This window comes from Nuphar pumila, chromosome 16, assembly GCF_984573655.1.
Source record: "Nuphar pumila chromosome 16, dmNupPumi1.hap1.1, whole genome shotgun sequence".
Taxonomy (NCBI): Eukaryota; Viridiplantae; Streptophyta; class Magnoliopsida; order Nymphaeales; family Nymphaeaceae; genus Nuphar; species Nuphar pumila.
The window spans coordinates 65,804,460-65,815,521 of NC_143264.1; the positions used below are offsets into that span (position 1 = coordinate 65,804,460).

General features: G+C 41.8%; 1 long non-coding RNA gene across 1 annotated transcript; it reads right to left on the reverse strand.

Annotated features, from left to right (window-relative positions):
• Positions 1–8,330: 8,330 nt before the first annotated feature.
• On the reverse strand, positions 8,331–9,138 carry LOC149813392 (uncharacterized). The gene is made up of 3 exons (XR_016428225.1): positions 9,005–9,138; positions 8,873–8,929; positions 8,331–8,541 (listed from the first exon to the last, which is right to left on the reverse strand). It is a non-coding gene; the product is annotated as an uncharacterized LOC149813392 (long non-coding RNA).
• Between the last annotated feature and the right edge of the window lie 1,924 nt (positions 9,139–11,062).

Here is an 11,062-nt window from a genome sequence, read left to right on the forward strand (position 1 = left end):
ACAGAAGTACAAAGAAATTTCCTTGGGTGCTCTTGCGGCATTAATGTCACAAAAAAGAACATGATATTTGTAATATCAATTGGTAATTTTGAAAATATTATAGAATCCCAATATTTTCAAAATATTGCCAGCATTAGTTACACAGGATTTTGTCGCCTATCCCTTGCTACAATTGGGTTTAATGTTTGAGTGGTTTCTTCTAAGGGTGTGTCTTTACTAGCACGAGCCTATTTCTTTAGGCCAGCACGACGTGACGGTCATTCCTCACCGCCACAAGCCTACTTGTCACTCACTTGTCAGTCGCGGAAGCTTGTAATTAGAGTGCAAGAAAGAATAGAGGGAGAAGAATTGCAATCACAAGGAGCAATCACAACGAGTGTGAACAAAAGAAAACTCAACGCATTTGATTCATTCACATTTTTGCCCGTAGGCTATTACAGTTCAAGTATACGGGCTGCCCCTTCGAGGTATTGATTCACCTGAACCGGGCAGTTTATATCAGACTCAACAAAAGCAAAACAGACTCTAGACGCAATTTTATAATGTAAGTCACAAGGGAACATGCTCCCTCCTTCAAATCATGTGTTGTCCTCGGCACCATCTGTTTCATGGTAAGCTCTGACTTTAACCGGGTAGCGGTTGTTTATCCGAAAAGCTGGCTCTCATGTAGGTTTCGTTGTTTCCAACCACTGTACTAAGTATTTCTTTGTTTCGGCCAAGTAGTTGACCTTATGGTAAATGATCTGACTAAGGTGCTTCTCGACCTGTTGTGCTGTCGGGACCCTCTATATGATGGGAGTGCGTTGTGGCATGCTATGTTTCAGGTCTCCATCGTCTGGATGGAACTGCTTGAGGTTACACACATAGAACACCGGATGTACCTTGAAGTATGAAGAAAACTCCAGCTTGCCCACCTTCTTTATGATGGTGAAGGGTCCTTCATACTTTCTAAGCAGTTTGCGGTGCCACCCGCAGAAGATGCCTGTGCGACCTGAATATAACTTCACCAACACTTGGTTCCCAACTTGAAACCCAGCGAGCCGATGATGCTTGTCCGCCCACTTCTTCATTCTCTTTGCTGCCTTGTGTAGAAATGTCTTCGCCAACTCATTTTGCTTGTGTCAGTCTCGAACAAACTGATAGGCGAATGATGACCTTCCCTTTTCTTGCACGGCAAGAGTGTGCAGGGTCAGTGGTGCTGCCCCATGGCTATCTCAAACGAGTTGTGGCCTGAAGACTCGCTCTTCTGCAGGTTGTAACAAAATTGTGCCACGTCAAGAAGCTTCACCCAATTTTTCTGATTGGCACTAACAAAGTGCCTAAGGTACTGCTCAAGTATCCCGTTGATGCACTTTGTTTGCCCATCTGTCTGCAGATGGAAGCTTCTTGAAAACAATAAATCAGAGCCAAGTAGCTGAAATACTTCATGCCAGAACTTGCCCGTGAAGCGAGCATCACGATCACTCACAATGCTCTTTGGTATGCCACAGTGCTTCACCACATGCTTTACAAACAACTCAGCAGTCTTCTCCGCAGGGCACTCCTTAAAAGCTGGGATGAAGGTGGTATACTTTGATAAACGATCCACCACGACCATAATAGAACTGAGGCCCTCTACCTTTGGCAGACTAACAATGAAGTCCATGAAGATGTTATCTTAAGGACGTTCTGAAATTGGTAGAGGCTCAAGGAGATCTACAACCTTATGGTTTATCCCCTTATCTTGCTGGTAGATGAGGCATGTTCGCACATACCCCCTCCACGTCGTCTCTCATCTGCGACTAATAGTAGCCCTGCTCAATGAGTGCTAAGGTTCGCTCTTGACCAGGATGGTCGGCCTATAGTGTATCATGACACTCTTTAAGTAGTTCTCGGCCGAGGCTTCTCCACCGTGGCACGAAGATGCGTCCCCCTTTTGTCATGAGGAGGTCGTTCTGTAGCCAAAATCGCTGAGTTTTCTCTGCCTGCGCCAGAGAAATAAGGTATTGTGTTGTCGGATTCTGCTGCGTACCTTCGCGGATGCGGCTCAGCAATGCGTCCTCCAAATGCACTTCAGAAGGCTCCTCGCATGCAGCTGCCAGTTCAGCCATGCGGCTCAAGGCATCCACCACAACATTGGTCTTTTCAACCTTGTTCTCCAAGGCAAAGTCAAACTCAGCCAAAAACATCTGCCACCGAGCTTGTTTAGGCATCAGCTTCTTCTGTGTCTAAAAAAAACTTGTGGCCACATTGTCCGTCTTGACGACGATCTGGGCACCCAGAAGGTAGTGTCGCCAAGTCTTGAGGCAATACACGATGACTGTCATCTTACGTTCATGCACTGTGTAACGTCTCTTTGCATCATTTAGCTTACGACTCTCATATGCAATCAGGTGACCCTCCTGCATAATAACTCTACCGATGACAAAGTCTGACGCATCTATGTGGACCTCAAAGGGTTTTGAGTGATCAGGTAGTCGCAACACTAACTCCCTCACTAGGGCTTTCTTCAAGTTGTCAAAGGCATTTTGGCACGCTCCTATCAAGAGTAATATCTGATTCTTCTTTAACAAATTTGAGAGGGATGCAACAATAAGAGAATATCCTTCGATGAAACACCGATAGTAGTTTGCTAAACCAAGAAATGATCGTAACTCTGGCACTTTACTTGGCGGAACCCATTCTTGGATGGCTCTTATATTTTGCCCATTCATGCACACCACGCCCCACAACGTGGCCAAGGAAGTTGATCTCCTCCTGCCCAAAGAGACACTTCTCTCATTTGACACAGAGGTTATTCTCCTTCAGCACCTGAAACAATGTTTGTCTAATTATGCAATGGTTTATTCTAAACAAAGTCAAGTTGATCTTGCTAAGATTGGGTGTGGCTTGTTAAGCTTAGGTAAGCCTAAAGTGTGGTTCCACTTTCTAGGTTAACATAATACCAGATTGGTGAAATGTATATTTTGTTAGGATTGACTTTGATTCAAGTTTGCGTTTGAAATTTAATGAATTTTGATAAGTAAATTCGTCCTTTCCTAGCTTATTTATGGAAATCCATGTTTCCTCGAATTTTGGATAAAGTGTTAGGATATATTTTCTGAAGTTTGCAATTGTATCATCTATTTCCTTGGATTGACATTGCATGTGAATCTTATCTTTTCAAGCAATGTGGTATATGTATATTAGGTTTAGTCTATGCGGTCATGCTTGCACTTGTTTTTTTTTCTGCTTCTTTTGGACTGTCAAAGTGGTAGATTGGTTAAAATGCTTGAGTTAAAACGTGTGGCTTCCTTCAACTCTGGTCTTTTTTGTTTCACCCCGGTAAACTGGAGGTATGTTTGCAAATATATTTGTTACTGCACCTAGTCCAGAGAACTTGAAGACATTGTTTGACTTTATTTTTAAAGGATTTAATGCATTGGAGTACAAGGTGTGTGACTTTAACATGTGGTATATTCTGAGATATTCTATATGGTTCTGTATTTTTTTTAACATTTATATTGGAACAGATATTCTATTCATTATGCATTTGTGTGCCATCTTTAGAGCTGCGATTTTTGTTTTCATATTTTCTCTTTCAGTTCACTGGCTTTACAAGCATTTACAAACTATTGATATGTAGTACATTCTGATATACATGCATGGATTAATGTTAACTAATTAAAGAATGCATGTTTGCCATCCCTCTGAACTTGATCTAACCGTGATGCCATACTAGATTACCATGACTTGTTTTCATTTTGTCCTGTTTTTGGGAACCAGTCAACTGAAATCATTAGTACAAAGGTCTTCATTGCAGGCAACGTCTCCGACTCCTAGTGGACTGGTTTCCCCTATCCCATGGGAGACAGACATATGTACGTGTATTTTTCATTTATGTACTGAAGTTTCTAATGAATTCTTCTCAAAACTGCCCTTTAGTGGATGTCTGATATTTTGAAAATATCACTAATTGTTTCAAAATTTTATAAGACAAAAAGTTAAAGCACTACCAGAGAAAGAAAAATCACTAAAGGCCTATTTGGTTGCAAATCCAGATATTGAATAGCTGTGGCGGAGCCAGGGGTGGGCGGTCGCCCACCCCAGAATTAGAAACTGAGTCGAAATATGATACGACTCAGGTCTTCTTCTTCATTCCCCAAGATTTGGAGGTTGCATTCTTTCCTTGTGAATGCTTGTCGAAGAAGATCAGAGCAGGGTCGTGCAGGAGTGGAGATCACGCCTCCCTGCGATACATAGTACCCTATGGCACCCAGACGCAGGAGATGGTGGACATGAGATGGAGCCAGCCGAGGGAGTTGCTCTGCCTCGATGTTGTGGCGAGGATCATCCCCTCCGAGAGGGAGCTGAGGAGGCACCTCAGTTGGAAGACCTTCGACTTGCTGCTGGATCACCACCGAGAAGGAGGTGGCTCAACTACCGAAACAGGTTTTCGATCTCGATGTATGATCTTCACCACCATGGAAGCTTCGTGCCACTGCGCCACCGACAGAGGTCGATGATCACCACCCAAAGTCTGCCCACCCAACAAAAAACTTCTGGCTCCGCCATTGTTGAATAGTCGAATTATAATTTTTTGAGTGTTTAATAACCTCAAAATTTAAAGTTCAGGAAAAGTGGTAGTGTTTGGCTCCACTTTGATACCTAAAAAAGAATCCCATAGTTCTATGCAAAGTTTGGCAGCTCCTCTCTTTGTGTGTAACATAAATTTTTAAAAGTGATCAACTATACTTTGCATGCATGTGGATCAGTGAAGTACCTAAAACATGATAGGCATAAGTTAGCAAACCAAGTCCTTGGCAAGTGTGATATTGAACAATTAGGCAAACTGGCAAACTAAGTTCTTACAACTATGATATTAAACAATGATGCAGAGGCATTGGGGCTAACCTAGCAACGGAAGAATCATAACATACCATTCTGCAGGCTACATTGAAAGTTGCATGTTCCTCCTTGTTGCTGTTGTAAATCACGATGTCATCCAAGTAGACTACCATGAACTTGTCTAAGTACAGGTAGAAAATTTGATTCATTAGAGTTATGAACGTGGCTAGATCATTCATCAACCTGAATGACATTACTAAGAATTTGTAAGTACCATAGCGAGTGATGCAAGTTGTCTTAGACTTATCACCTTCAGCAATCCTCACCTGCCAGTAACTCGATCACAGATCTAGCTTGAAAAAGATATGGGCATTGCCTAGCTGATCGAACAAAGCCGCTATCAGTGACAACAGGTACTTGTTCTTAACTGTGACCTTTTGTAAGCACGGTAATCCACACACAATCGCTTGGAGTCATCATGTTTCATCTGAAATAGGTCTGGGCGCTAAATTGGGCTTTCGATGGATGAACGATGTCTGCATCCAACATCTCATCTAGTTGCCTGCGCAGTTCTTTCAACTTAGTTGATCCCATGCGTTATGAAACAATTACGGGAGGCTTCGCTCCCAGGATCAAATCAATCTCATGGTTGACCTCACATCTTGGTGGAAGATGTTTTGGCAATTTCAAATGCATCACCCCCTGAAACTTCTCTAATAGTGAGGCTAGGGTCGATGGCACTGCTGCTTGCACCTTCCCTTTTGTGCGCACGACAATTAAGAATGTATGCTCCCCATGCTTGACACCCTTCTTCAGTTGCATTGTCGATAACACTGAAGACTTGCCTTTTTGCGTCAGGCAATGACTGTGTAGGACAGGTTTAACCTATGATCATCAACGTATTACACTTTGGCAACAGCACCACATTCTGGCTCTGCAGAAACTCCATACCCAAAATCATCTTAAAATCGTCCAAGGGCACCACAAAGAAGTTGGCTTTGCCGGCCCAACTCCCAACTTGGATAGCCACATCTCTTGCTTCACCAAGGAGGAACTTGACCTCAGAGTTCACTGTTTTGATGGTCTTTTGATTTGGCCTGGGCTTCAAGCTCAACCGCTCAGCCTCTTCCCGCGAGACGAAGTTGTGTGTGGCCCCGGAGTCTACAATTGCTGAAGTAGACTTTTCATTCATAATGACTTCGAGATACATCAGTTTTTGTTAACCTACATGTTCTCAACTACGCAACTTCTAGCTGCATTGATCGATTGCATGACTCCCATCCGCAGTTGCATGATCTCAGTATCACTACATTCTGCCTATGCAGCATTGGCATGCTCGATGTCCTTCACGAGACACTTTGGGCACTGCCTGGCGATATGCCTATCGCCACAGAACCAACATGTCACAATCGCACCCTTGTTGTTGTTATACTTTGTGTAGTTTTGTTTCTTGTCGGATTGATAGTGTGTTGATGCCTCACCTTTGTTGTCGCGTCGTTCATCTTTTTTTCCTCCGTGGTTAGGCTTCTTATCGACTTTGGTTGATGGGGTGAAGGCCTTGAGCTAAGTGTCAGTTAAGCGCTAGGTCATCACATATGCATCTTCCAAAATACGGGGGTTGTTCCTTTCCACTTCAGACTCTGCCCATGGCTGAAGTCCCACAATGAACCAGTTGAGCTTGTCCTCTTCTGGCATGTTAGGCACCTCCAACATAAGCTTCTAAAACGTTCTGACATAGTCTTATAACAAACAAGTATGTTTAAGCTCGCCTACCATCCTATACGCCTGCCTTTGTGCATTCATCGGCATGAAGTAGTTGCACAACTTCATTTTAAAGTCGCCAAAGGTGTCTATCATGCATTGACCCTTCTCCATGTCATTGCGCTTCTGCCTCCACCAAGCGATAGCTTCTCCATCGAGTAGAGTTGCCGCAACCTTGATTCTGAGATCCTCAAGCGTCGTATTCTGAATGCTCAAATAGTCTTCTACTTGGAACAAGAAGTTTTCAATGGCCTTACTATCGCGAGAACCACTGAACTTTGCTGGTCTTGGCACATCAATCATTAATAGCCTCTCACAATTTCTCCCATTTAGGGTCACTGTCCGCTGCAATGTGCGGTTCTTTAACTAAAACTCTCTTACTTCAGTTTGCAAGTCGGCCATTGTTGTCATCAACGAAGTGACATGTTCCGTCAGCAAGATCACCTGCTCTTGTTGGCTCACCACCACATCATTCAGTCCACCGAATGATTCAACTGCACATAAAATTGCTTCTTTGTGCGAAATCCATCTTTCACCAGCCTGTTGACAGTTACAGTCAACTCCTCTTGATCCCGAGGTGAACCCATCTGCTCAGCTTCAGCAACTGCCTTGCCTTTGGTGTTACACAAGTTTTGATAGAGCGCCAGGATGTCTTGCTCACAAATAGTAGCATATTGGCATGTCTGTCGACATCGACTCCGAAGTCTCTTCTCCAGCACGAGAACGAGCTTTGGTACCACTTGTCACAGGTCTATTTTCTTCAATAGGTCAGCGCGATGAGACGGTCCTTCCTCACCACCGCAAGTCTACTTGTCGTTCGCTTGCCAGTCGTGAAAGCTTATAATCAGAGTGCAAGAGAGAATATGGAAGAGAATTACAATCACAAAGAGTAATCACAACGAGGATGAACAAAAGAAAGCTCAACACATTTCATTCATTCACAATTTTGCCCGCAGGCTATTACAGTTCAAGTATACGAGCTGCCCCTTCGGGGTATTAATTCACATGAACCGAGCAGTTTACATCAGACTCAACAAAAACAAAACAACTCTAGATGTAACTTTACTATGTAAATCACAAGAGAACATCTACACTACAACGAATTAATCAACCGAACACAAGCCGTTGATACTTTCTTAAGAAATTGATGGCTCATGGCGGCCTCTGTCACAAATGAAAGCGCGGAGTAAACCGAGAGATCTTGACAATGTTGCTCCATTATCTTTCGGTCACAAAGCAGATTCCAGCATGGAAAAGCCTGAAAGCGTTGTGATCTTGTCAAATTCCACACCTGCAAAGTTGTTAAACAAGATTTATGGTGCAACTAATCCTAGCTGCAGAACAGATAAACAGGAGAACCAGACAGTGAAGAGGATCACATGACACCATAAATCTAACATTAGCAAGACTAGGCAGGCACCACTATATCATGAATAGACCCTGGTGAAAGTAACACAAACATCGCTTTGCACGCTTTCTGAATGTTAGACGAAGTGCAAGAAAGCAATGAGAATGACGCACTGGCAGGGTATCATCTTCTTTTCACTTTGGTTTTAGCTTAAAGAGTTCCACAGCTATAGCATTTTCCATCAATATGTACACGACAAGAACTATGAATACCAATATACATAGATTTGCTACAGGTTTAGGAAATTCAAAAACTCCAGATTGTACCGCCTGCACCAGGTCAAAAACATGGCACAAGACTTAACAGAAAAGGGCACACTTTGGATCTTACACATGCTTTTGTTTCAATTTTCCCTGTTAAAATTCCATGGACTGCCGCTTCTGCACTGTTATTCCACCACGGCTGATCGATGCATTCTTAAATGGCATTGAGATTATGCTCGAAGCTGAAGCATGCTGAAGTGCTACATATTGCCGCTCCTTAGGGTGCATGGCCGCTAGTTCCCGCACGCGCCTTAAAATAGAAGCTGGGATTGAAATGGATGTATGCCTTCTCCGTTGCTCAACCTGTGCAGTGCAGATTTTTTTTCCATTAATTCCGAAATATTACAGAAACTAGTGTCATCATGAAGTGCTGCCATGTCTTTCAGGTGCCATTTAACTATATAAACAATTAAAAGGACCTCTCTTTCTATTGTTATTACTTTTTTTTTTCCCTGAACTGGTGGGATGTTGGCAAGATGCTGCAACGAATGACCTTACAATCAACCTCGAATATATCTTAATACCTATAGTTTCAATATTCAAATACTATATCCACTAACTGAAGATTTGGAGTCAGAAGGCAAACTCAGAGAAATAGGATCAGGGATATAGTGAAAAAGAAAAAAGGACTCACCACCTTCTTAGCTTGCAGTTGAGCATAGCTTGCCTTCAGAAGATTTCTCCACTTGTCCTGAGAATATATGCTCGTTAAAACAAGATAACCATCAGGAACATCGAACCATAAAAGAACATCTGATCTTGTTACCTTGAGATCCACTGAGGTACGATAAGCAGATGCTGAAAACTCTAGCCTTTTTATGTCAGACCACCTTCCAACTCCATGACGTGACACTCCTTCAACTAGTTTCATCACCTCCTGAAGGGTCCAGGATCTATGATGTTTCCGTCTACTCCTTTGGCAGTTCGAACCCTTGCACCATAATCATCTGAATCATCTTCCACTTGACATTGGTGAGTTTCATAGATTCTCTTAGGCATAACTATCATATGTTCCTCATTGTCCTTTGAGTTATCCACCTGCATAGAAATTTTGAGGGCTGAAAAGCTGGCACAAATTGGCTAACAGGTACATCATAATAGAATGACCAGTTCAAAGTTCAAACCCTTGTGTGCAAGCAGCAACCAGAATATATAAGGCTGGTTTAGAGATTTGTCAACAACCATGCCTGGTTCAGGCAAGTAGAAACTTGAAAAGGCTGTACGGGCAAACAGAGGACAAACAGAATGTGCATGCAAACGCATATTATGTATTATTTTCCACATTGTAATTTATTATAAACCTATTTATACATAATTAAAAAATCCAGATATGTCACAAGTCGTGAATTGAGTACAGCTAGGGTAACCCAAAGTCTTGCCAACAATGGATTGAACAGAAAAAGGAAAGTTTAGAAAGCAGCATTAACTCTTGCTTATACACTTACAAATACACTTGTTTTAAACATCATCATCAAAACATTAGCATTGACTGTAGTTGATGTCTGTTAAATTGTATATACATTCTTTTGATGTATATATTTTTTATTTCTTTATTTTTCTTTCTTTTTATTTTATTTTATCTAGTTCTCTTTGAACTAGAACTTTGTTCTAGTTCACTTTTTGAACTAGAGTTTGACTAGTCAACACTAGGTTGACTAGTCAAAATAGCTGTTGGAGCAAGCTCCAACAGATCTTTTTGTGACCATTGGAGCTTGCTCCAATGGCTCTTTTGAGCTCTCTTTCTCTCCCTTTCTTTGTATATAAAAAGGGGTGATCCCTTCCCATTGTAATTCAATAATGCTTCTTACATTTTTGTGAGGTTTCAATAAATTATTATTTTTACATATTGTATTTATATTGTGTTTGCCCTTTGTGGTATTTGTGAGCGTAGAAGTTCTGAAAACTACCACAGAAGCCGTGAGAGAGAGAGAGAGAGAGAGAGAGAGAGAGAGAGAGAGAGAGAGAGACGGCAGTGAAAATGAGAAAACTCGTTAATTAGATTAGGGCTAATCTCTATGTTAAATAGAGAGAGGCCAAAGTAAAAAATTACACACAAGTCCCTCATTAAACACTAAATATCAAATAACCTCTAGTTTAAGAAAACTTAAACTTAAAACCTCTTAATCTCAACACTCCCCCTCAAGCTGGAGCATAGATATCAATCATGCTCAGCTTTGTTAAAATATGATATGCGTATGGATCTGGATCCACGTTATGTTTTAACACATGCACAATGCCATTTCATTAATGGCATTCCTGTAAATTTCATGTTATCTCAGCTATCATATTTTTTCCCTATTTATAAAGTTTAGGGCTGAGAGGTTGGGTTAACGAGCGCCGCCCCCAGCCATTGTGAATCTCCCTCCTCTCTCTCTCTCTCTCTTCCTATTGTCTGCAGGTTGCTGAACCCTACACAGAATCTTATAAGCTTGTCACAACAATTTGAGAAATTTAGTCTAGCAAGAGGCTTTGTAAACATATCTGCAACTTGGTCCTCCGACTTTAGATATTTGGTAGTGATATGACCAGCTTGAACCATATCTCTTATATAGTGGCAATCAACCTCAATGTGCTTTGTTCTCTCATGAAAGACAGGATTGTTCGCTATATATGTGGCAGCCTTGTTATCACACATCATGGTCATAGGAGAAGAAACCTTCACCTGAAGAACAGTACAAACCCACATTAATTCAGCAGTTGTTTGCTTCTGCACTCGACCTAGAAACCACATTTTGCTTCTTACTTCTCCATGAAATTAAGTTGTTTCCCAAAAACACACAGAATCCTGTGATAGATTTTTTATCCACTACAGATCATGCATAGT